At 43.1% G+C, this 23,122-nt stretch overlaps 1 protein-coding gene across 1 annotated transcript in view; it reads right to left on the bottom strand.

The window, feature by feature from the left end:
- CLSTN2 (calsyntenin 2) overlaps window positions 1–23,122 on the bottom strand; it is a 608,204-nt gene that overhangs the window by 438,273 nt on the left and 146,809 nt on the right. The gene's annotated exons all lie outside the window — the stretch shown is intronic.

Below are 23,122 nucleotides of genomic sequence, written 5' to 3'. Positions count from 1 at the left end.
ACAGCACTGGGACGGAATCCTATAGCACACGAGAGTCATAGGAACTCTGCTGGGAAGGAGGTGTTTGGAGGCCTCAGAGTCAGAAGCAAGGAATCTAGGCCTTCCCCTAAGGCCAGCAAGGAGACTTAGATGGACCTAACTCTCCATCTCTTCTCAGAGGCAGCTCTAAGTTCCTGCAGGCTGCCACAGATCCCCAGAGCATCCCAGGTTCATTGGCCTGACCTCCCTCAGTTATGCCATGTGACTGGAGCCTTCCCCATGGTTGCAAAGAACTCCACATATCTTGTGCCACTGATTCACATGGGGTGCATACACGTGCTTTCATTTCATCCACTTTGTTGTTTAAAATTAAGCTGTTTGGGGGCACCGGGGTGGCTCAGTGTGTTAAAGCCTCTGCCTTCGGCTCAAGTGATGATCCCGGAGTCCTGGGATCGATCCCCACATCGGGCTGACTGCCCAGCAGGAACCTGCTTCCCTTCCTCCTCTCTCTGCCTGCCTCTCTGCCTACTTGTGATCTCTCTATGTCAAATAAATAAATAAAATCTTTAAAAAAAATTAAGCTGTTTGCACAACCTAAGAGTCACTCAGCCCATGCATTAGTTTCATAATTCCGCACAATTGCCCAAACTGCTCTATCTTATTGTCCTTACCTGTAGGAATAATCATGCCCAGCCTAACTTGGAGGCTTATTATGAAGTAAAGAAGATGCTTCCCAGGAACCTTTGAAAAATTTTAATGAGGCTAATGGAATCATGTGGCTAAAACTTGAAACCACCTCCCCCTCCACATACACACACATCTCCATCTCCCCCTCATGTGAAAGATGCAGAAACAGGGCAAGAAGAGCGACACAGAGAATATGGCTGGGCCGAGGGAGCAAAGGAGAGGGGGAAGCATCTCTCAGGTGCTGGGAGGGCATGCAGAGATGGGAACTCAGGTGAGGGCAATGTGGGAAGCCCTGGAGATACATATGTGGAAGCAGCTCCATCCTGCAGCTGCCTGGGGCACCTGAGAGCCAGCGGCACTGAGGAAGAGAGCTGGGGTCTGTGCCAGGGTTCAGAGGGTCACGCAGACCTTTGAGAAGAGCAGCCTGAGGTGCTGCTGAATGCTCTGACTTTGATGTCCCCTGGGCACAGCGGTGTGCTGGTCAACAGGCCCTCCAGAAAACGGGCCAAAAACCCAATCTGCAGTACTTGCCCATTCCCATGGTGTAAAAAACCCAACCCCGGCCAATTTCAAGCCATCAATGGCTTCAAAATTGGCTCCAGAAATTCCAGAATATTTAACGATTAGCTCCCACCAGCTGGCGGAGCAGGCTCCAGCAGAACCCTCAGGCCGCCATCGGAAGGATGCATTTGGCATCTCAGGGCCTCTCCAGAACATTACCTCCAACAGATTATGAGCCATTTTCGGTAATAAGCACTCATACTTCAGTTTGGCTAAATGGAAATCAGCCACAAAGGAATTTTTTTTGGTGTGTTCTTCTCTTGCTCTGTCTCCATAGGCATGTTTACAAAGCAGAGGGAAATTTTCAAACGTGCCTTCTACAGCGCCCATAAGTAAAATGTACCTAGAGCTCTAAACGGCAGACTGTGCGCTCTCTCTGGTGCTGGCTGGGTCAGCCACGTGGTCTCAGCCCAGGTTCATCTGCTTTTAGCTAAAACCCAACACCTCTGCTGGACTGCACGCATCCATGAGAAGCCAGAGGTGAGAGTAAGAGCAGCCTCGGGTGCATCCATAACTAACAGAGAGATGAACAACTTCTCCATAGGCTGAGTTTATGAGGGAACTTATGGCATTGCGTGAAATATATACATACAGTGAGTGGCTGCTGGCATCCCCACTGCTCAGTCTCTGAGATTTCCCCACGACGATGTGCTTCCTGTGAAGTATCAGCTCCCTCCTTCCTGAAGGTTTTTAAAAATGTATATGTGAGGCTGGGAAATTTAGGGGGAAAGTAATTATTTGGAGTGTAGTGAAAAACACACTTCTAATATTTGCTCCTCTTCCCTCTACCCTCACTTCTGGGATTTCAAAAGCAAACTAAGCTTCGGAAGTAAGGTTGTTCCTGAAACCTCTCAGAAGACAAGTCGTTAAAGAGCTTCCGCTTTTCTTTGCCACCCATCATAGGATTGAAGGGAAAACACTATCAAGATGGCTCTTTCTCTTCCTCTAAAGCAGGACATAAAAGCAGATTCTATTTTGAAGGAAGACCTTGGATTCAATAAAATAAAGACTCCCTTTCCTGTCTCTCTCTGAGGTTTGGAGCTGAGCTATGCCAAGGACACCTGGCATCTTCACCTCCATACTTTGTATACATTTTGTGTCAGGAAAGGGGTGGAATCGGGGGTGGTTCAGAGCCATAGGCCCTAGGGTCAGACTTTGGGTTGAAGCCCAGTTTTGCAGCCTAGAAGCAGTGCAGCTTTGGGCAAGTCCCTTGTACTCTCTACCCCTTGATTTTGTATCTGCAGAGTGAGCTCACCTTCTAGGGACGTTCTCAGGATTAGGCGGAATGATGCATGCAAAGCCCTTAGGACAGTGGCTACTGTGCACAGTGGGCACTCGAGTGATAATGATGCTGTCTAGCTGGCTTAACACACGTACCTCATCTGTCCACTATACTTTGATGCTTGATGGGTTGGGCCATTTTTCTCTCTGGAGGTCCTAGGAACATGCAGAATATAGATGCTAAGTAAGATGTTGTAAACTGATGTGCCAATGAATCAGGAGGTGAGAGTGAGAAGGAGAGCTGCACCCCAGATAAGAAGGAAGCCCTCTTGGAGGGAAGAGGGAGTCTCCTGTGTGGTGATGAGGACTCTTTGCTAAGTGGAGATATCCTGGATCAGATCTAAGCAGGGACCCTGTTCCTCCACCACAGACTTCAGAGATTGTCGCAAACTAAGAAACTTCAGGGGGCCAGCCCTGGTGACTCACATTTCCACTGGAGAGGTCACTTCCCTGAGTTAGCTAACAAAGATGGGGTCTTTCTGAACCCAAACCCATGAGCTCTTGACCATGGACTGGGGGATCCAGCCAAAGGAGATAAACAATGAATCTCAGATGGACAGGGCAAGGCAAGAAAAACAGACACACACAATGGGGTGGGGGCTGGTAGATATAAAGCACAAGGAGAAATGTCATCCCTGAGCACAGGACTACTTCAGACTATCCACTTCTTGGAATAGTGACCAAAGAATGCAAGCACACATGGGAAGCATGGAGTGAGATACACTAAGCCTTGAATATTCAGCCTCTTCCCCTGAGAATGATAGGAGAAGGGGTTGAGGAGCCCAGGATCCTTCTGGAACACAATCAGAAATTAGGCAATGGCTCTGCCAACCAGCCTACTTTTCTTTCCTGGGATCCTGTAAGTCTCATCCTGGCCTCAGGGCCATTAGGGAGGGGGAGCAGGAGAAGAAGCCATCACCCAGCCTTCTAGAGGCAGGGCCCCAGGTGGGAAGCCCAGAGTCATCCCAAAGGTTGAGAAGCAGCAGAGCAAACTCAGGACTGAGAGTCAGAAAGCCCGAGCCCTTACTCCCCGAGTGACTAAGGTCAGTGAACCTGGAAGAACCCTGGCTCTTCTATACCTACAATAGAAATAATGATAATAGCAATCCCAATATTTGGGGCAACATATCTACCCTCTAAGGGAATTACTTTAGAACATCAATAATTAGTATCTTTATTTTTGTCTAATAATAAAGAACAAATAAAACTTTTATCTAATAATAAAGAACAAATAAAATTTGAAGGAACAGAAAAGTGAAAAGTCCTGACCTTAGAATTAAAGTTCTATCCTCTCCACGAAAGTATAGAAATTAATTTCCTAACTCAATAACACAATGCCCATGGTATTTCATGTTTGCATTTTCCTCTTTTCCTACTGCCAAAATATTACCATGCAAATACACTCTGAGGTTTCTCTTGCAATGTGGTCCATTCCCCAATCTTTTAAATTTCCTGCATTAACAGTTTGGGAGTGGGAAGCTCTTTAAGGAAGATGTTGATCATCTAAATGTCCACTTAGAATTCAAGAAAGTATGGAACCATCTAAGTAGCATGTTCCTCAAAATAAAAGGATTAAGAGATTCAAGATAAAACCTGAATATTAAGGTATAATTACTCCAATATTTGCATGGTGATAGTGGCTTGAAATTGCCAGCCCTTTAAAACAAGTATTTTAGCAAAACCTGGTATAAAATTGGCACACATATTGGGAAATATGGTTCTGGGAAGGCTTCTGAGGTTTGCATGACAACAGGGTTAAAGGGATGTCCATAATCAAATGGTTGAACAGGGAAAAACTCTGGAGAGACTTCAACAAGCTTTTTTTTTTTTTTTTTTTAAGATTTTATTTATTTATTTGAGAAAGAGAGTGAGCATAAGCAGGGGGAGAGGCAGGAGAAGGAGAAGGGAGCCTCCCCACTGAGCAGGGAGCCTGATGTGGGGCTCAATCCCAGGACACTGAGATCATGATCTGAACCAAAGGCAGATAGACAACTAACTAACTGAGCCACCCAGACTCCCCAACAAGTTCCTTTTCATTATTGCTGAGGAAAAGAATCCCCAGAGAGAAGCACAACTTCCCTAGGTCATTTGGGTATTGACTGCAAAACCAGAATGGAACACGGCCCACTGACCAAGTCACACAAAATACAAGCCCGCACCATCACTTTTGCTCTCAGTGGACCATTTGGTCCTGTCTCTGTGCCACCTTGAAATTCTGCTAGAAACCTCTCCACCAACACTGGGGGCTCCCACAGCATTGTGGAGAATTTTGTAGTACCACAGCAACTTGGAGAATTCTGTAGTACCCACAGAATTCTCCAAGTTCTTCTGAAAGGCTGTGCAGAACCCAGGGCTTTAATAAAACACAGACACCATGGGGACTTCATAAACTCAATAGGCTTTTAAGGACCAAGGAGTGGTCTCTTCACAAAAGGCTCATGCCTCTACCACATCCATCACTGGCCTCTGGAGCCAACAAGAGGACACCATCCACCCACTTCTACCTAAGCATGAGCCAATGATCCACCCCCAGTCAGGCATGAGCACCTCTCCCAGTTAGAGGTAATAAAGGTTCTGAGGGCACAGATTGAGTTAAGGCTTCCCCTAAGCCCAAATCCCAGACTTTCCCAGGGAGCAGTGAGAGACACCATAAGTGCCTGTGCCCTGCCAGAGGATGGGATCTTCCACAGCACCACGTGGACTTCTGGGAAAGCAGGAAGAGCTGTCCTGGGGCCAGAAGCCTCAGACTAGGGAAAGTGCAATGGTACAAGTGGTCTTCTCCTGTTATATTTGAACAAGGAAGAGAAAGGAGGCATTTCTCTATGCAACACGCTAAGACTCATGAAAGATCCACATGCCCAGGACTAACTCCCTCAGCCACAAACCACAGAGCCCTGACTCTTCTGTTTAAATCTAAGATTTATCACAACATAGGTGCCTGACTTAAGCAAGTTAGTTAACTTCTTGGAGACACAATTTCTCCCATCTTTAATACAGAGTCATGACACCCAGCTCATAGAGCTGTCCTCAGGATGAGAAGGTAGAAACGGAGCTCTCCTAGTGCCTTGCACCTAGCAGGGTTGCAACAAATGCTCATCTCTTCCTTGTCCTGTGGGAAGAGCTTCCCTCTCTGGGCTCACCTTCTAAAGGGAGTATGTCCAAAGAGGGAACAACAATGAGTATATTCAGATAAGTGCCCCTTATAAGAGATGAGACTCCTGTCTACAGGGACACCATTGGGTTGACAGGAGAGAAGCACCTGGAAAAGAGAGGCTTAAGAGAGGCAGAGATGGGTGGACTTAGCCCCACCAGCAGGCTGCCCAGCTTCCACGGGATCCAGCAACCTCTGAAGAGCTTTGCCTATAGCTTGGGCAACTAGAATGGAGACTTTGATTTCTAAGTAGTTTCACATCATACAATATTAAGTACTGGGGTTTAATACTTTAAAGAGCAAGCAAATTTTGTGCCAAACTGCTCCAATTTCCCATGCAAGTTATGACTGAATGTTTGAAATGGCTAGTGTCAGCTCTCAGACTTGTTGATATGATGGTTCTACCTGCATTTACATAATTACTAGGACAGTAGATATTAAAATTTCAGAAGATGATCCTGTCTGAAAAATTAATTTCTACATTTTTCTTCTAACTGGAGAGGTACACAGACTGCCTGAAATACCACAGGCTACTCTTTCATGAGAGGGTCCCTTATTAACTCTCCACTGCTCTGGCACAGTGATGTGATAAGAACAATGGACTCAATTATTTGCTTTTTTGGTGTGGAGTTTGAAAAGACCTTTACAGATCTTGGATATCAGCCCTTTGTCTGTAGTGTCATTTGCAAATATCTTCTCCCATTCCATGGGGTGCCTCTTTGTTTTGTTGACTGTTTCCTTTGCTGTGCAGAAGCTTTTTATCTGGATGAAATCCCAAAAGTTCATTTTTGCTTTTGTTTCCTTTGTCTTTGGAGACATGCCTTGAAAGAAGTTGCTGTGGCTGATGTTGAAGAGGTTACTGCCTATGTTCTCATCTAGGACTTTGGTGGATTCCCGTCTCACACTGAGGTCTTTCATCCTTTTTGAGTTTATCTTTGTGTATGGTGTAAGAGAATGGTCAAGGTTCATTCTTCTATACACAGCTGTCCAATATTCCTAGCACCATTTATTGGAGAGACTATCTTTTTTCCATTGGATTTTTTTCCTGCTTTGTCAAAGATTATTTGGCCATTATTTGGCGGTGAGGAAGAATCTCTACTCTGTTCCATTGGTCTGTCTGTCTGTTTTTGTGTAGGTATCATATTGTCTTGATGATCACAGCTTTGTAATATAGCTTGAAATCAGGCATTATGATGCCCCCAGCTTTGTTTTATTTTTTCAGCATTTCCTTGTCAAGTCAAAAAATGGGAAGACATGAACAGATACTTCTCAAAAGAAGACATACAAATGGATAACAAACACATGAAAAAATGTTCATCATCATCAGCCATTAGGGAAATTCAAATCAAAACCATATTGCGATACCACCTTACACCAGTTAGAATCACAAAAATTGACAAGGCAAGAAATAACAAATGTTGGAGAGTCTGTGGAGAAAGGAGAACCCTTTTATGCAGTTGGTAGGAATGCAAGTTGGTATAGCCATTTTGGAAAACAGGATTGAGGTTCCTCAAAAAATTAAAAATAGAGCTACCCTATGACCCAGCAATTGCATTACTGGGTATTTATCTCAAAGACACAGATGTAGTGAAAAGAAGGGCCATATGTACCCAATGTTCATAGCAGCAATGTCCACAATAGCCAAATTGTGGAAGGAGCCAGGATGCCCTTCAACAGTTGAATAGAGATGTGGTCCATAAACACAATGGACCATAAAAGAAGACGTTGTCCATAAACACAATGGAATATTACTCAGCCATCACAAAGGATGGATACCCAGCCTTTGCATCCAAGTGGATGGGACTGGAGGAGATTATACTAAGTGAAATAAGTCAAGCAGTAAAAGTCAATTATCATATGGTTTCACATATTTATGGAACATGAAGAATAGCATGGAGGATATCAGAGGAGAAGGAAAGGAAAAATGAAGGGGGGGATATCGGAGGAGAAGAAAAACAATGAGAGGCTATGGACTCCAAGAAAAAAACTGAGGGTTTTAGAGGGGTGAGGGCAGGAGGATGGGTTAGCCCCGTGATGGGTTTGGAAAGAGCACTGGGTGTTATATACAAACAATGAATCATGGAACACTACATCAAAAATTAATGATGTACTGTATGGTGACTAATATAACATAATAAAAAATATTTAAAAAAAAAAAAAACAGACTCGGCTCGGTTGGAGGTCCTGTATTGCCACTCTCTGGCTGTGTTGCCTCAGGGAATTCTCTTAACTCTTTTAGTCTCCATTTTCTCTGCTACCAAATTGGTCAATGAACACCAATGTCTCTGTAGTCTTGAGTACATGAGAAGGTTGAGGAGAATAAAATAATTTCATTAATCCCAATTTAAATCTTGAATCCATTCCACTTGGGGTAACAAAGGGAACAGCCTTAGAGGGTACCCTGGCTCCTGCACCTTTCCTTGGGTTCACATCCAAGGCTGAGGCGTAAGAACAAAACCTTGCAAATGCCTGTGGACTTCAACAACGCCACCTGAAGGGGGAGCCACTGACCAGCTATCTAAGCAGGGAAGTTTCCTTGAGCCAGCAGATCACATACAAGTTTTCTCAAAATCATACTGTCACCCACGAGAGGTGAATATGTAGATGTCTGATCCAACAGTCCCACACGTAGAGGACCAGGTGAGCCTGCACTCACACTGGCGGGGCAGGGAGGAATGGCAGGGAACCTCTCCCCTGAAAACTTGCCCCCTGCTAGACTCCTCCCTGAAGCTGTACTATATACAAATGAGGAACGGTGACTCGGGAGCTGCTCCTGTAAGAATGAGGACAACCTGGTGATAGATGGCAAGAGTTGGATCCAGGAAAAGAAACACCTCCTTGTGTTAGGGGAAGCGGTGAGGAAGAATCTGAGAAGTTGTTATATGCAACTGATGAATCACTGAACTCTTCCTCTGAAACTAATGTTATATGTTAATGAACTGACTTTAAATAAAATAAATAAATAAGTGAAAATTTGGGGGGGGGAAGGAAATCTGAGAAGTGGGGGAAATTTAAAGAGCCCCAAAGACAGGCTATTCTTGGCGAGCTGGGGCAGGACAGGACACAGGAGCTCCCCAGTAGCTGCCATCACCAAGAACCGTATCAATGTGGAAATTCCCTATGGGCACTGCAGAACTTCTGAGGTAAGGGGACCACTAGTCTATTCCGGTCAGCCTTTTTCCAGCTATCTCAGCACTCGGTAGAAGAATTCATAAGTATAGGTAGTCCTCTTAAAAAGAGGGTTGTCCCGGGGCGCCTGTGTGGCTCAGAGGGTTAAAGCCTCTGCCTTCAGCTCAGGTCATGATCCCAGGGTTCTGGGATTGAGCCCTGCATTGGGCTCTCTCCTTGGTGGGGAGCCTGCTTTCTCCTCTCTCTCTCTGCCTGCCTCTCTGCCTACTTGTGATCTCTGTCGAATAAATAAATAAAATCTTAAAAAAAAAAAAGAGGGTTGTCCCAACTGTGAGGTTGTGTAAAAAAGGAGAAGTTACCACATCATTAATTGAATGATCATTTAGAAAGTGAGTTCCCACTCAGATATCTCCCACTGCTGCTTAACAATAGTGTTGGGGGGAAATACTCAACACTCAACTTAGCATGAGTAGTACATCAGTGCAATTATATCGCCATTTTCATTAAATATAAGATAAAATTAACATGCTTTCATAATTTCTAATTTCATTTTTCTTAAGTGTTTTTAAAAATCCACCATGAACTGGAGGAGAAGGGGGTGTGAGGGATGTAGTGGCTGGGTAATGGACATTGGAGAGAGTATGTCCTATGGTGAGTGCTGTGAATTGTGTAAGACTGATGAATCACAGACCTGTACCCCTGAAACAAATAATACATTATACGATAATTTTAAAAATCCACCATGAAATTTTCCTATTTTGCTTTTTATGAAGATTGATTTTGGAAGCAGCCTTTCTTCCGTATAAATTTTGTGTAACAAACAAAGGCCTGGTACCCTGCCCACTATGGTGGGTGGTTTGGAAGACTTAAATGAACCTCCCATTTCTTTGCAGGCCTTCCTGATGAGGCCCTTGTCTTCTGGAAGGAAACAGTGTCAAGAATTCCAGGCAGAAACTGGTCTTTGAATGGTGCCCCTACAGGGGAACAGGGAGAGACATGGGATTCTGGGAGAACTGAGGGTGGGACTCTTGCTCTAGCCCATGTATCAGGAAGGCTATCTTCTGTGATGACAGGCAGCCAGGCTAAGGATTTGGCACAATTCTGGGCTTACTTTGCCAATGAGAAGAAAGACCTTCTTGATCAAATCTGCCCCTTCCTTCAAGAATTCTAGAAGGTTCTGAGTAAAATTCCTAGGATTGGTTCTCAGGAAAAAGCATGTGTTAAAGACAATGCTAATCATCTGGGGGAACCTCTCTTAGGGCAGAAAGAGGCTTGGTCACTTATTACTCAGAGAATCTGTCTGAAAGGTGTATTTCTCAGGGTGGGACTGTATGTAAAGGAAGTAGAACAAGTGGGAACTCTAAAGAACAGATATGATATTATGAGATAACCTCAAATGCCTGCCATATGCATAGCTATTTGAAAAGGAAGCAGAGACCCTCACTAGTCTTTCCCACAGAAGTGCCCATGTTCTTTGCGTGCTCTACGGCTAAAACCAGGTCCTCCACTTGGTCCCCACAGATGAGCAGAGGGAGATTTTGCACTAAAGGAGACTAGACCCAAGAACTGTCAATTCTTAGGTCACTGAACTTGATCCCTGGTCAAAGGGAGCCTCATGTGCTGCAAGGCAGTAACTGACCCATAGTAGCCCTCTGTGAGAATGGTACAGATGCCAGGGAGCAAGGGGGAAGCACATGCTAGTCCCAGGACACAAAATGTGCACTGCCAGGGGTCTATGAGACCAGCTAAATCTCAGTATTTAGCAAGCTGAAGCCCAGGGTGTCTGAGGGTCCAAGGAAACAGCATCCCATACTGTTTCACATTCCTGGGTGATACACCTGTACTGTAGAAGGAGCCTAACACAGATCAGATACTCAATAAAGCTTTGTCCGAGGAAGACTAAACAATCAGCCTGATGTAGATGCTTGGAGTTGGCCAACAAACTTTACACTGTGCTGAAGAGGGAAGAAGACATAAAAGCTGAGTAGCTTAGGAGAAATGCATGTATTCTACCCTTCCATCAGGGACCAAACAGCTAGGAGGGGAGGAACAGAGGTTACTATGCAGTTACTAGTTATTACTAAAATTACCAAAATATGTGTTAGGTGCTGCCCTTTAAATGTTTGTCTTGAGCATTTGGGGCTGTCTTAGAATATGTCTTCATTCCAGGAACTATGTTTGTACTTGGGGCATAAGACTTGATAAAAGCTTGAGGTTCCACCAAGGTCAGTCATAGAAGTTATTAACAGGCACATGAATGTACTTTGTCAATAACTTTCTTAAAACAGTTAAAGAGAACAGAATATTTTTAAAAAGTCAAAATAGATTAAAGAGCTAAGTATGAGACATGAAACCCTAAAACTCCTAGAAGAAAACACAGGCAGTAATTTCCTTGACATCAGCCTCAGCAATATTCTTCTAGATAGGTCTCCTCAAAAGCAAAAATAAACTATTGGGACTACACCAAAATAAAAAGCTCTTGCACAAAAAGGAAAACATCAACAAAATGAAAAGGAAACCTACTGAATGGGAGAAGATACTTGCAAATGATACATCTGATGGGGTTAATAGCAAAAATATATAAAAAAAAATTTATAGAACTCAACACCAAAACCACAAATAATCCAATTAAAAATGGACAAAAGACATAGAGATGACCAACAGACACATGAGAAGATGCTCAACATCACGAATCATCAGGGTGATGTCAATCAAAACCACAGTGAGATACTACCTTATGCCTGTCAGAATGGCTAGAATCAAAAAGACAAGAAATAACTAGTGTTGGAGAGGATGTGGAGAAAAGTGTACAAGTGTATACTTGTAACTGATGGTGGAAATGTAAATTGATGCAGCAATATAGAAATATGGAGGGTCCTCAAAAAATTAAAAATAGAACTTCCATGTGATCCAATAATTCTATTACTGGATATTTACCCAAAGAAAACAAAAACACAAATTCACAAAGATACATGCACCCCTATGTTTATTGCACCATTATTTACAACAGCCAAAATATGAAGGCAACCTAAGTGTCTACTGATAGTGAATGGATAAAGAAGATGTGATGCATTCACGCATGCACATATGTACACACACACACACAAATACTACTCAGCCATAAAAAGAATGAGATCTTGCCATTTGTACCAACATGGACGGACCTAGAGAGTATTAATCTAAGTGAAATAAGTCAGAGAGAAAAAGAGAAATACTATATAATTTCACCTACATGTGGAAGCTAAAAAACAAAACAAATAAATAAACTAATGAATAAAAAGCAAAAACAGACCTATAAATACAGAGAACAAACTGCTGGTTGTCAGAAAAGAGAGAGGTGAAGTGATGGGTAAAATAGGTGAAGAGACGGTAGCAGATACAGAATTCCAGTTACAGAATAAAGAAGTCATGGGAATAAAAGATACAACATAGGGAATATAATCAAAGATACTGTAATAATGTGGGTGACAGATGGTAGCTTCACTTGTGATGAGCGTAGCATAATGTATACAGTTGTTGAATCACTACATTGTATACCTGAAACTAATATAACATTGTGTGTCAGCTATAATTCAGTTTTAAAAAACAAACTATTTAAAGATAATACATCTTAAGAGGAAGAATTTTTTTAAAATAAGCCTCTGGATAAAATTGGTACTTACGTCACTGATTCTTAACTGCTATTAGTCACTGCTTCACTTAAACCTGGAAATACCTCAAGACTTGAACAGAACACTTCCTTCTAAGCCACCCCAAGTCCTCATCTTTGGAATAAGATTCCTTCCTTATTACTACTAGAAATTCAGTTTTCCCTTTTTGTTTTCTATTGCAGCAACAGTTGGTGTTTTTATCCTACTTGGATTCAGGGTTTTGCTCAATATAAACAGCTTCTCTTTCTGGGGTAAATCAATGAGTAGTTGGAATGAGCTAGAAGTATTATATTTTGCACCTGTCAAATGTAAGTCACCCCCAAAGAACTCCATCACACTTCCTCTCAGCTGGGCGTTGCCTAGTTGACAAAAAAGAAAGGATCCTAGGTGTTCTCTGATATGTAGGCTGGGAACAGAGCGAAATTTCTTCTACTGACAGCTTTCACTTGGGGAGGAACAATAACCTTCAAGTGTGGAGGGTACACTTCTCTTTCTCTGGTGCCCCTAGCCCAGTGCCCCATGTAGAAGAGGGCAGGTAGGAGGGACTCTCTTTGAAAGGATACAGATCATCCTTGGAAAGTTGCCATTTGACACATATCTCTGTAGGAGTCAGCATGGGGGAAATGTATCCTTGCTGACCACATGATAGTGAACTATACAAGTTGACAATATTCTGATTAAAGGAGTACAATTCCTTCCTTTCAGCTGAGTTTACAGCCTTTAATGTGAACAAACACCTCCCTGTTCCCTGATAAGAACAAGGAGAAGATAAAGTTCTAATCAACTTTCACGTCTCCCTCTACCTTCTCCATCAATCACACCCCAGTTCTCTGGAAATCGGGATCCCACAGTTTTTTACCTACTGCCAGGTATTGTTTAATACCATTGCATGACCCTGGTATTTTGGATCCTTTCTTCATGGGTTTATCCTCTCTTCCCAACTAGTCTAAAAACTCCCAGAGAGCCCAACTGGGACTGAGTACACAGAAGGCATTCTTTAAATGCCTGTCACATTGGGTATGATTCTCTAGGACTCCAGCAAGGCCATGGAAACAATGGAAAATAATACATCTCCCTTGGAAACTCACTTTGTATTTTATTTCTGACAACCTAGATGTGGCAGAGCATACTACCTGGTTTAGACTTAATTTGATAAATTGTGACTTGAATTTTGAGATCACAGAACACTTTTTCCTCAAAAGGACCCTGAAAAAACTCACCCAGGCTGCTGACAGAAAGATAAATGCATAATCTCTAAATGATGTCACCAGCTGTGGCCTGTGACAATGGAATTAGAAGCACTGTTGCTGGTATGGAGGTTGAGAAAAATTGTAGATGGAGGTTTTTATCTCCTCTGAAAGCTCCCTATGGAGGGTGTGGTTCCCTCTTCTCCCCCATAGTAGGGCTGGCTGTGCATCCTTCATTCCATTTAGAGTAGAGGGTGCAGAAGGCAGTACGAAGGCCATGCAGAAGTTAGCAATCCCTGGTTTGGCCAAAGGTACAGACTAGGATCTTGTCCAAAGGAGGTATCACCAGGTGTCCCATCTAGCTGCTGGAACCCCACAGACTAAGTAAATGGATGCCTGGGCACTGTGAACATGGTCAGACCCACTGAGGTCTGCCTTCAAAGGACTATGAAATAATAATGCTAGCTGCCAATTTTAATTGAGTAGCTATTCTCTTCCAGACAATGAGCTATGCTTTATTTGAAATGTTCACAACAAAAAGAGATATTAATATCCCTATTTGACAGGTGAGGAAACCAAGGACTAGAAAGATCAGTTTATCAGACAATAAGTTTTGGACCTAAGTATTGGACCCCAAATTGACTCCAATGCTCTTCCAACTACTGGTCATTTTGTAACATATCTACACATTAATTCTTGGTTTATTGCACATGCTACTCTGAAAGAGTTCTCTTTCCAAGGTACTTCCATCACCATTTGGGTAGAGCTGAGATTAGGTTACTGTTCCCCAATTTTTAGTAGCAGTAACATTAAGAACATGAAATAACAAAGGACTTATTTGGGTCATGGGAAATCAATGGCTTCCAACTGAGTTCTTGTCTATACAAGGAAATTACCTCTTACTTACAAGAAGTCTTCCTAGGCAACCTATAGTAGTAAGATTTTTTAAGTTTCTACTTAGACTCATAGGTAAAATCAGTATGTATCTCTATCTGCCCACTGTCCTGCTTTCTAAGGGCCTGAAAAAAGAAGACTGCTTAGTCACTACAGAGACTGGTCTGGCTTAAAGTAAAGATCTGCAACAATGACTATGGGAGATTTGGGTTTCCTGAAATGATGCTTGAACATAAAAGATTTCTTGTCCCCAAATCATGGACCATTGATCCTATATGGTCCCTAGAAGATCAAGCTAGGCTCCCTGGTATAACCTCTCTTTGGGAATACAGGCTCCATCGATATGCATTTCTAAGAGAACATATTCCTAAAACAGCCCCTACCAAGGAGGCAGCAGACCATGTGACTGGGACCCTCCTGCTCACAAATAATCACCCGAAGGGTGGACAGCTGTTTATAAGAAGTCCACTGACTAGCCAGCAACCTCTGCATGACATGTGTGGTCTGGCTTGAAATGAGGAATTGGAAAAGTAGTCTCTCTCATTAAGAATTTGAACTAAGAAGGCCTCAGGGGAAATATCAGGGAGCTGGGGACACTGGATATGAAAGACACTGCAGATCCAGAGTGTGCAGAGATTATCCATGTTTACCAAGTGTCCACGTACTCTCCTACATGTCCCAGCCTCCCACACAATTGGGTTAGACCTGCACTAACTAGTTATAGCCAGAGGACTATGAGCAGAACTGAGTAGTGCCATGTCTGGGCCAATGGAGTTAAAACCAGGTATACTTTTCTATCACTCTGTCACCTTCCTTGCCCACATCTTCCAGATGGCACAGCTGTACGATAGAACTAGCCTGAATCCCTAAACTATCCCCTAGGAGAGCACACATACACTGGCAGTATGTTGCAGTAGCTTAGCCGATGCAGTGATGACCCATATTAATGCCAGCATTACCCACTATGGTTTGGTGACTAGCTGATAAAATGGCAACCAAGGTCAGTCTGCAGCCAGCATGAAGCAATGCAGCCCACTGGGAAGGGCAGGAGACAGAATTCACACCAAACTAATGAGTACTTAATGTACTAGGAACAGCCTCAGCTGATTCTTATAAAAACCATTTTTTTAAAGATTTTTATTAACTAACTTCTTTCCGAGAAAGAGAGAGAGCACAAGCCGGGGGAGGGACAAAGAGAAGCAGGCTCCCCGCTGATCAGGGAGCCCGACACAGGGCTCAATCCCAGGACCCCGGGATCACAACCTGAGATAAAGGCAGCTGCTTAACCAACTGAGACACACAGGTATCATGATCCTTACAAAAATCTTAATATTGAAGTAGATATAAGCCATCCTATTTATTTATTAGAGAGAGAAAGAGAGCAGGGGGAGGGGCAGAGAGAGAGAGAATCTCAAGCAGACTCTGACGGGCATAGAGCCCAATGCAGCGTTCAGTCTCATGATCCTGAGATCATGACCTGGGCCAAAATGAAGAGTTGGGTGCTTAACCGACTGATGCTTAATCTGCCATTCAGACACCCCAGTCACCTCATTTTACAAATGAAAAACCAACATAGTAGTTAAAGGACATGTAATCAATAGTCACCAACTTCAGGGGTAAAGCCCAGGTTACACCCCTGCACATCTGCTCCTCTCTTCCTAACAGGTTCCTATAACCTTGCCTTTCCCTTTAACATACACCAGGACCTGCAGTGATACATCCTGACCACAAGGGGCATCACTAAAGCTATAGTAAAGACTGTCTTGGCATCTTCTCTAGGAGCATCAGGGAGACAAGATGCAAGCAGAAGGGAAATCATAATCACACATGGGTATGGGTGCCATCAGAAAGTGTCACTTCAGGGTTTATGGTAGTTGTAAGACAACTCACAGCTCTACAGACACCTGGTGGCCAACAATGCTTCTCACATCGTATTAGACAGAATGTGAACCTCACAACCCACCTCCGCTGTGCATGTGCATGAAATTATTACCTGCCCACAGAGAAGGCTGTGTGTGTGTGTCCCCACACTCCGTCTGGATCCTTAGTGGCATACTGGGCTGTGTGGGAAGCTGGATAATCAGAAGTACATTTAAGAAAGAGAAAAAAGGGAAAACCTTCAATGACTGCAAATTTGTTTTCCTTTCACAAGTTCACGTTTTAGAGAGAATTTAAGAGAATCTTATAATTTCCAATTTTTCCCTTCTATTTTTAGAGTTTAAAAGTAAATATCAAAAGCAACATTTTTAATCATTTTCTTTTGGTTAAGAATGAGGTGTCAATCTTAATCACTGCCTGAAGTTAATAAGTGCAGAATGAAGCGCATTGCCTTAGGGTCACAGATGGTAATTTTAATACCTTGGTATGGTCCATAGATAGCCAGGGGAATTGGGCAGGAACTACCTCTACACCATGTGAGGGGTGGAGAGAAAAAACAGAAAAACGACCCATGTCAACTCAAGAAGGGAAATGAGTTCACAGCAAAGAATGAGAGGAGACCTCTCAACAAATAAAGAGAGCTAGGACTTTCCAAAAAAGAATTCACAAAATTTGCACAGTTGAAAGAAAAGAAAAGAAATGTGACTTATAGAGGCTGGTGATGTGGGAGAGATTCTAGAAAGAGATATTCAACGTGTATACAAGTGTGTGTTTCTATGGGAGATAGGAAGGGAAACACTTTGTGTAAAACCTGCCAGGAGGAGGGGAAAGGATGAAAGGAAAATGTCCAACACTGCCAGCCTTTACACAGCTCTTTGCCAGAGACCTTATATTCTCCTTCCAGGGTGACCCAGAGTTTGGCCAACAGCAACTGACCCAATCTCCTAAGTCCACCTTTGGCTCCTGTGTTCATCTTATCCTTTAATCTGCAACTGACATTTTCCTTAGGGTTGGTAAATAGATTTAATCTTCTCCACCAACTCTAATTGAACCTGCATTACATCGAGAGAAATTTCACAGGAGAAATGTCTCCAGCTGAAAACATGCATCTCTCCTTCTCCCTTGCAGACAGGGCTGGCTGCAGGACTCAGCTCTTGCCAATGGGGTAGAAGCAGCAGTTTGGTGGGTGCAGTGGGTTGAGTAGAATGACCCTCAGAGATATGTCCCCATACAGGATCCTGTGAATATGACCTTATTTGGAAAAAGTCTCTTTGAAGATGTAATTGAATTAAAGATCTAGAGATGAGACACTCCTGGATAGTTAGGCGGGCCCTAAACCCAATGACAAGTGTCCTTTTTGAAGACACACCAAGGGAAGACACACAGGAGGAGAAGGCCAGGTGAAGAGGTAGGCAGAAATTAGAGTGACACAGCCACAAGCCAAGGAACACTTGGAGCCACCATAAACTAGAAGAGGTAAGCTAGGATTGCTCCTTAGAGTCTTCAAAGGGATCTCAACCCTACTGACACCTTGATTTCAGGCTTCTAGCCTGTAAGCTGTGGGAGAACAAATTTTGTTGTTTTAAGCTACCAAGTTCACAGTAATTTGTTACAGCAGCCTTAGGAAATCTAATATAGAGAGAATTGCAGGAGATCTCCTCAAAAGCTGTCAGTCATTCTTTCACCCTTTTGTTCATTCAATCTGCCCCCGGAGAAAAAGCTGCTATTGGATAAGATTGTCTGGGCCATTTATGGATCAGCAGATTCTTGTGTCCTTCTCTGGACTGTGGAGGCATTTGGCACACCCCTCACTCGGCTAACCGTCCCAATATGTTACTCGTATCACCTCAGATGTCCACGTATGACCTTACCTCTAAGTATGGCTTTGACCAGTGGTTTAGTCCTGGATTTATGATCTGGCCTAGAAAGTGTTTGTTCTTTTGTTTGTTTGTTTTGCCATGGCATTCCAATGCATCTTACCTCTTCCTCTGCTCTTGGGCAGGCTCTCAAACTCCTAATGCTTTTGCGTAATATAAAATGATGATGATGATGATGATGATATTTTTAGGAAGACAGAGTCTATAGCTCAGGAATACAGAGCTAAGAAATAAGATGTTTGGAAGCCAGATGGGAGGAGAACAGGGGAAGTTCTTATCTATTGTAAAATAGTGAACTACATTCAGGGAGGATTGCATATTTTTGAGTATTTAGTAATTGCCTCCAAAGCCAGGGGAATGAATAAAATCTCCAGCAAAAAGAAATTTACTGCCTTCAAAATAGTAAATATGCAGTGTCTATACATTTCCAAACAAACATATTTTGATTAAGTCATTAATGTCACTTTATAGCTGTTTCTCCCTCTCCCTCAGTCTTGCTGAAGGATTTAACGTCAAGCAATTTAACAATGACAGCTGGCGAGAAATCAGCTTTGAGATTTCTCATTAAAAGTAATGCTGTGTTAGTAGCCAAATACTTGGAAATGTGAAATGTTAAAATTTAATGGTGTGGAAAAGGCTTATTCTAACTTTGCCGACTGTACCATCTTTGTGGAAGTTGGTAGAAAATATCAACTTGGATTGTGGAAGGCCCAGTGCAGTTGTAAAAACAATGGTAGTTTGCAGAAGGAGGTATCCAACAAGCTGCGATACTTAATATAGCTTGCTTTGTGGGGCTCTAGAAACCTTGGCTTGGCTCTCACACTTACACAGAATAAAGTCTCTCGTTGGTGTCTCCTTTATCTGCACTCTCACCATTATTGGCCTTTAAGCTGAATAGGCAAATTTATTCCACTTATATTATCTTCCCAATGCTGTTTTCAGGAATATTCTGCCCAATGTCTTATATCATTGCATTGTGCTAAGCATTTAGGAAATTCATTTCTCTGAGAGGAATAGCAGGAAATAAAGTTTCATTGTATTTGAGATGGAGAACAAAAATAGGAGGACTCTCATCCAATGTAATCAAAGCTGCCCATTTGCATTTCGGGGAAAATAATTACGTTCTTTATCTCCTGATCTTAAATCACTTCCTGAAAACTTCCAACACCTGTGACAATGAAAATATACAACTACACACATATTCAATGGGTCCCATCTGTGGACTTTAATACTAGCGCTTTCCAACCCTATAATTGCACTGGAGCTGAAGATAGTTGGGAGGAGGGGGTACATGTGGGCTCTCTGGCCCACCCCTCTTATTTCTTTCCTAGAATTTGAGAGCACATTTGCTACTACACATAATTTGTGTGGTTTTAATTGTCTCCTTAACGTGATTGTAAGCCGCTCAAGGGCACAGAGTAAGGTCTGAAGAATGTCAGCTGCTTTGATTATTATGATCACAAGTTTATCAAAAGAGAAATGTAGCCCCCATGTAAGACTAGCCAAAGAAATCCCTAAGCAGAGGAACAGAAAGTACAAACCAGGTGGTTGGTATAGCTCTCCAGTTTGAAGGTGGAATGGAGAGGGGAAAGGACTGCTGGGTCTGGAGACAGGCAAACACAAGCCCCAGCCCAGTGTTTCCACTTTGTAATTCTGCATAAAGGCATCCAACATCTTCAAATGTAAGGTGAAGGTAATAACGTAGTTGTTATTATATTAGAAAAATATATTTAAAGTCCTCGACACATTATAGGTACTCGAAGTGTCCACTCATTTGAGGTGATAATCCTATGACATTATACCCAATATTGGGGCTGGAAGGAGTCAGAGGACTCAGCTAGTCCAACCTCCCTTCTTACAGATCAAGAAGCCCAGGCTCAGAGAAGGAGGTTGGACTACCCAAGTTTAGCCAAGAACTAGCCTACTCAGGGTTAATAGAAGAGCAAGGGCTTGAGTTCCAGGCTCCTGTCCCCAAATGATGGCTGTTTTTACCCCTGCCTACTGCCACTGTCACTTCACGTCTCTCCGAACAGAACACCAAGTCCATGAAAATGAGAACTGCCCCTTCTTTTCCGGTTTTCCCCATAGCCCAGCCAGCAAGTCCAGACTAAAAAACCACACTCCCTGGCAGATGAAATAAGACTAACTGTGAATCAGGAGCCTGGGTCCTCTGTCCAGCTTCCCGTATATGCCATATATACCTCTGAGCATTGTCAAAGGAGGCTCTGCACTCCTGCACTGAAGCACATGGCCAGCTAAAGACCCTCACTGATAAGGTCTTGAGTCAAGACCTAAAAGACTTCTCACACTTAATTATCACAAGGAGCCATTTAACAGAAGAGTAAAATACCAGGAAAGTCCTCCTGCACAAGACTCCCTCTCAGCACCCTACCACCAGTGCCAAAGCCTGCCATCAGAGTTTTGATCCTTCCGGCTATGACATTTATCCTCTGATGCATCACAAATGCTCTTGGGGCACGTAATGTACCATGAGTCGTTAATGTCAACTGGACATCTGAAACCTTCCACTGGGAAAGCAAGGAAAGTTCTAAGCAGAACATGATTTCCATTAGACAGCACTGGTTTCAGAGGACATAAGGTAGGAGTTGGAAGAGGAATTAGTTATGCCCTGAACTGTTTGGGGAACTGGGGACATCCTGAAACCCCTGGACACTGGAGGGAAAATGAGATTTCCAGAGCAGGAAAGCAGGAGTAAATAAGATGCAGTCTGAGAACTCTGAAACCGGACTTTGAAGTCATTTGGTAAAATCAAATTACTTGCCCTTAGAATCTGTTCTCAGGGAAAGACGCGTTTGTTTTCCCAAGAAGCTGACTAAATTGTCATCCAGTGTCCTTAAATTTACTCATCTACACGTTGTGCTTTATCTCCTAGGAGAGCAGCTCCACACAACAGCACAACCATTAGCAACAAGAGCCCATTGCAGACAAATAAACAGCAACCCACTCACCAACCGTGTGGGTGCCAGCCTGTAGCTCAACTACTTCCAAGTCCTAAAGCTAATTACAGGGTTTGGATCGGCTGTCACTGTCCTTGGAAAACACATAGCATTAAAGAGACACAGATGTTTGTCACTGGTTACTGCCATTGTCCAAGCCCCCAGGTGTTCTCTTCCAGCCACTCATTCTTCTTCCTTTCCCATTTTGCGCAAAATTTTTAGTGCAGCATGACCAATACTCATAATCAGGACATCAGACAAAATCTCTGTACACTTTATGAGAAGTGGGAGTGATTGCAGTTGAAGTGGAATAATATTAACAATCATGCCAGAGCCTAATGCTAATTATTGTGTAAGGCAGAAAATGCATGTCACTTGCTCTCCATTAGCTGACATTATCTGGAATGGAATAGTTGTAAACAGCCCACTGCTTCCACCAGTTTTCTAGTGGTACTGGGCTTCCTATATTAAACATCCACACACATTATCCCTGTTAGCAGGACATATGAGACCTGAGTGATTTTTCACTCTTGATGTTTGGCTTGAAGGCATCAAGGAATATGGTCAAGCAGCCTGGAGTACCAAAAAAAGGGACATGGCCACTTGACAAGACAGTTTCAGAGACCATCCTCCCCACGTGATGATAATTCATGCAGAACTTTCAGAACAAAGGGTGATGTTGCAAGTTAATTTATTCTATTACTCCATTAATGTTCTCTCCATCATTTTTGCTCCTGACCCCAGATATCCTTAATATATGAGCAGTTATGGTGTTGTGTGGGGAAGGGGGAAGAACTGATCAGAAAGGGATAAAGAAATTCAGTTCATAAAATCTTTGTGAAAGTCTCTTGTAGGATTGAGGATACCCCCTACCTCCCATAATATGGGGACACCATGCAGTCAATGAAATCTGCTTAAATTTCTATAATCTGTCTCGGTCTTAACTGCAGTTCCTTCAAGACCCCAGAAAGGCACTGATAATCCCTCTGGTCCTGGCCACAGCACAATCACTGATGTGTTAAAGAACATCACTCATGCAAAGTTAGTTTGCCACAAATGAAACCTACCATAAGAAGACCCTGTGTTCACCAGACCTCAGAATACTGCTGATTTCTACACTCAAAGGGAGCTTTCTGACTCTCTGAAGTATAACTTGGGGGCACAGACATGGGAGGGGGGTGTTTTCTGCTTTTTTCCAGTGTGTGTCTGCCATTGCTGCTTCAGATGGAAGGATGTAGCCTGAATATTGCACAGCACTCCAGCGGCTTAATTTAGGTACTTATGATGTTGCATTTGTAAATTAGAAAGAGTTTTGAGCGTTGAACATTTCATTTGCTAATATGTTTTTCCTTTCTTCCCTACAGAGACTCCTGTACCATTTGAAATAAAAATTCATTTCCTTGAATACATGGAATTGATCCTAATTAAAATGCCTGTGAGAGTTAAGGCACCAGCCAGCCCCAGGAAAATATAAGGTCAATTTTATTTTTCAAAGGGCATGGAGAGAAATTAAAATACCCATAATTCAAGCCATAGACTTCATAGAGTTTGAAGAGACTTTACAGCTCCTCTAGGAAACTAAGGGAAAGGGCAGGGCGCTTAAGTCAGACAGAGGCAGGTTTGACTCTTGGCTATGCCTCTTCCTGAACCTGTGACCCTAGTCAAGATCCTCCGCCCCCCTTCCTCACTGGATCCTGGGTGTGTGACCCCAGACAAGGTGCTCTGCCCCCTCCCACTGGATCCTGAGGCCGTGACTCTAGACAAGGTCCTCTGCCATGCTCCCCCACTGGATTCAGAAGCTCTGCTAATAAAAAAGAGTCTGAATTTCTCCCATGGAAAAATGGTCTGGCTTCAGAAGGAACTGCATCCTCTGGGCATGAGATCCTTTACT

Source organism: Mustela erminea, chromosome 1, assembly GCF_009829155.1.
Source record: "Mustela erminea isolate mMusErm1 chromosome 1, mMusErm1.Pri, whole genome shotgun sequence".
NCBI lineage: Eukaryota > Metazoa > Chordata > Mammalia > Carnivora > Mustelidae > Mustela > Mustela erminea.
Note: the sequence above shows the minus strand (reverse complement) of the source record. Positions and strands in the feature narration are given on the sequence as shown.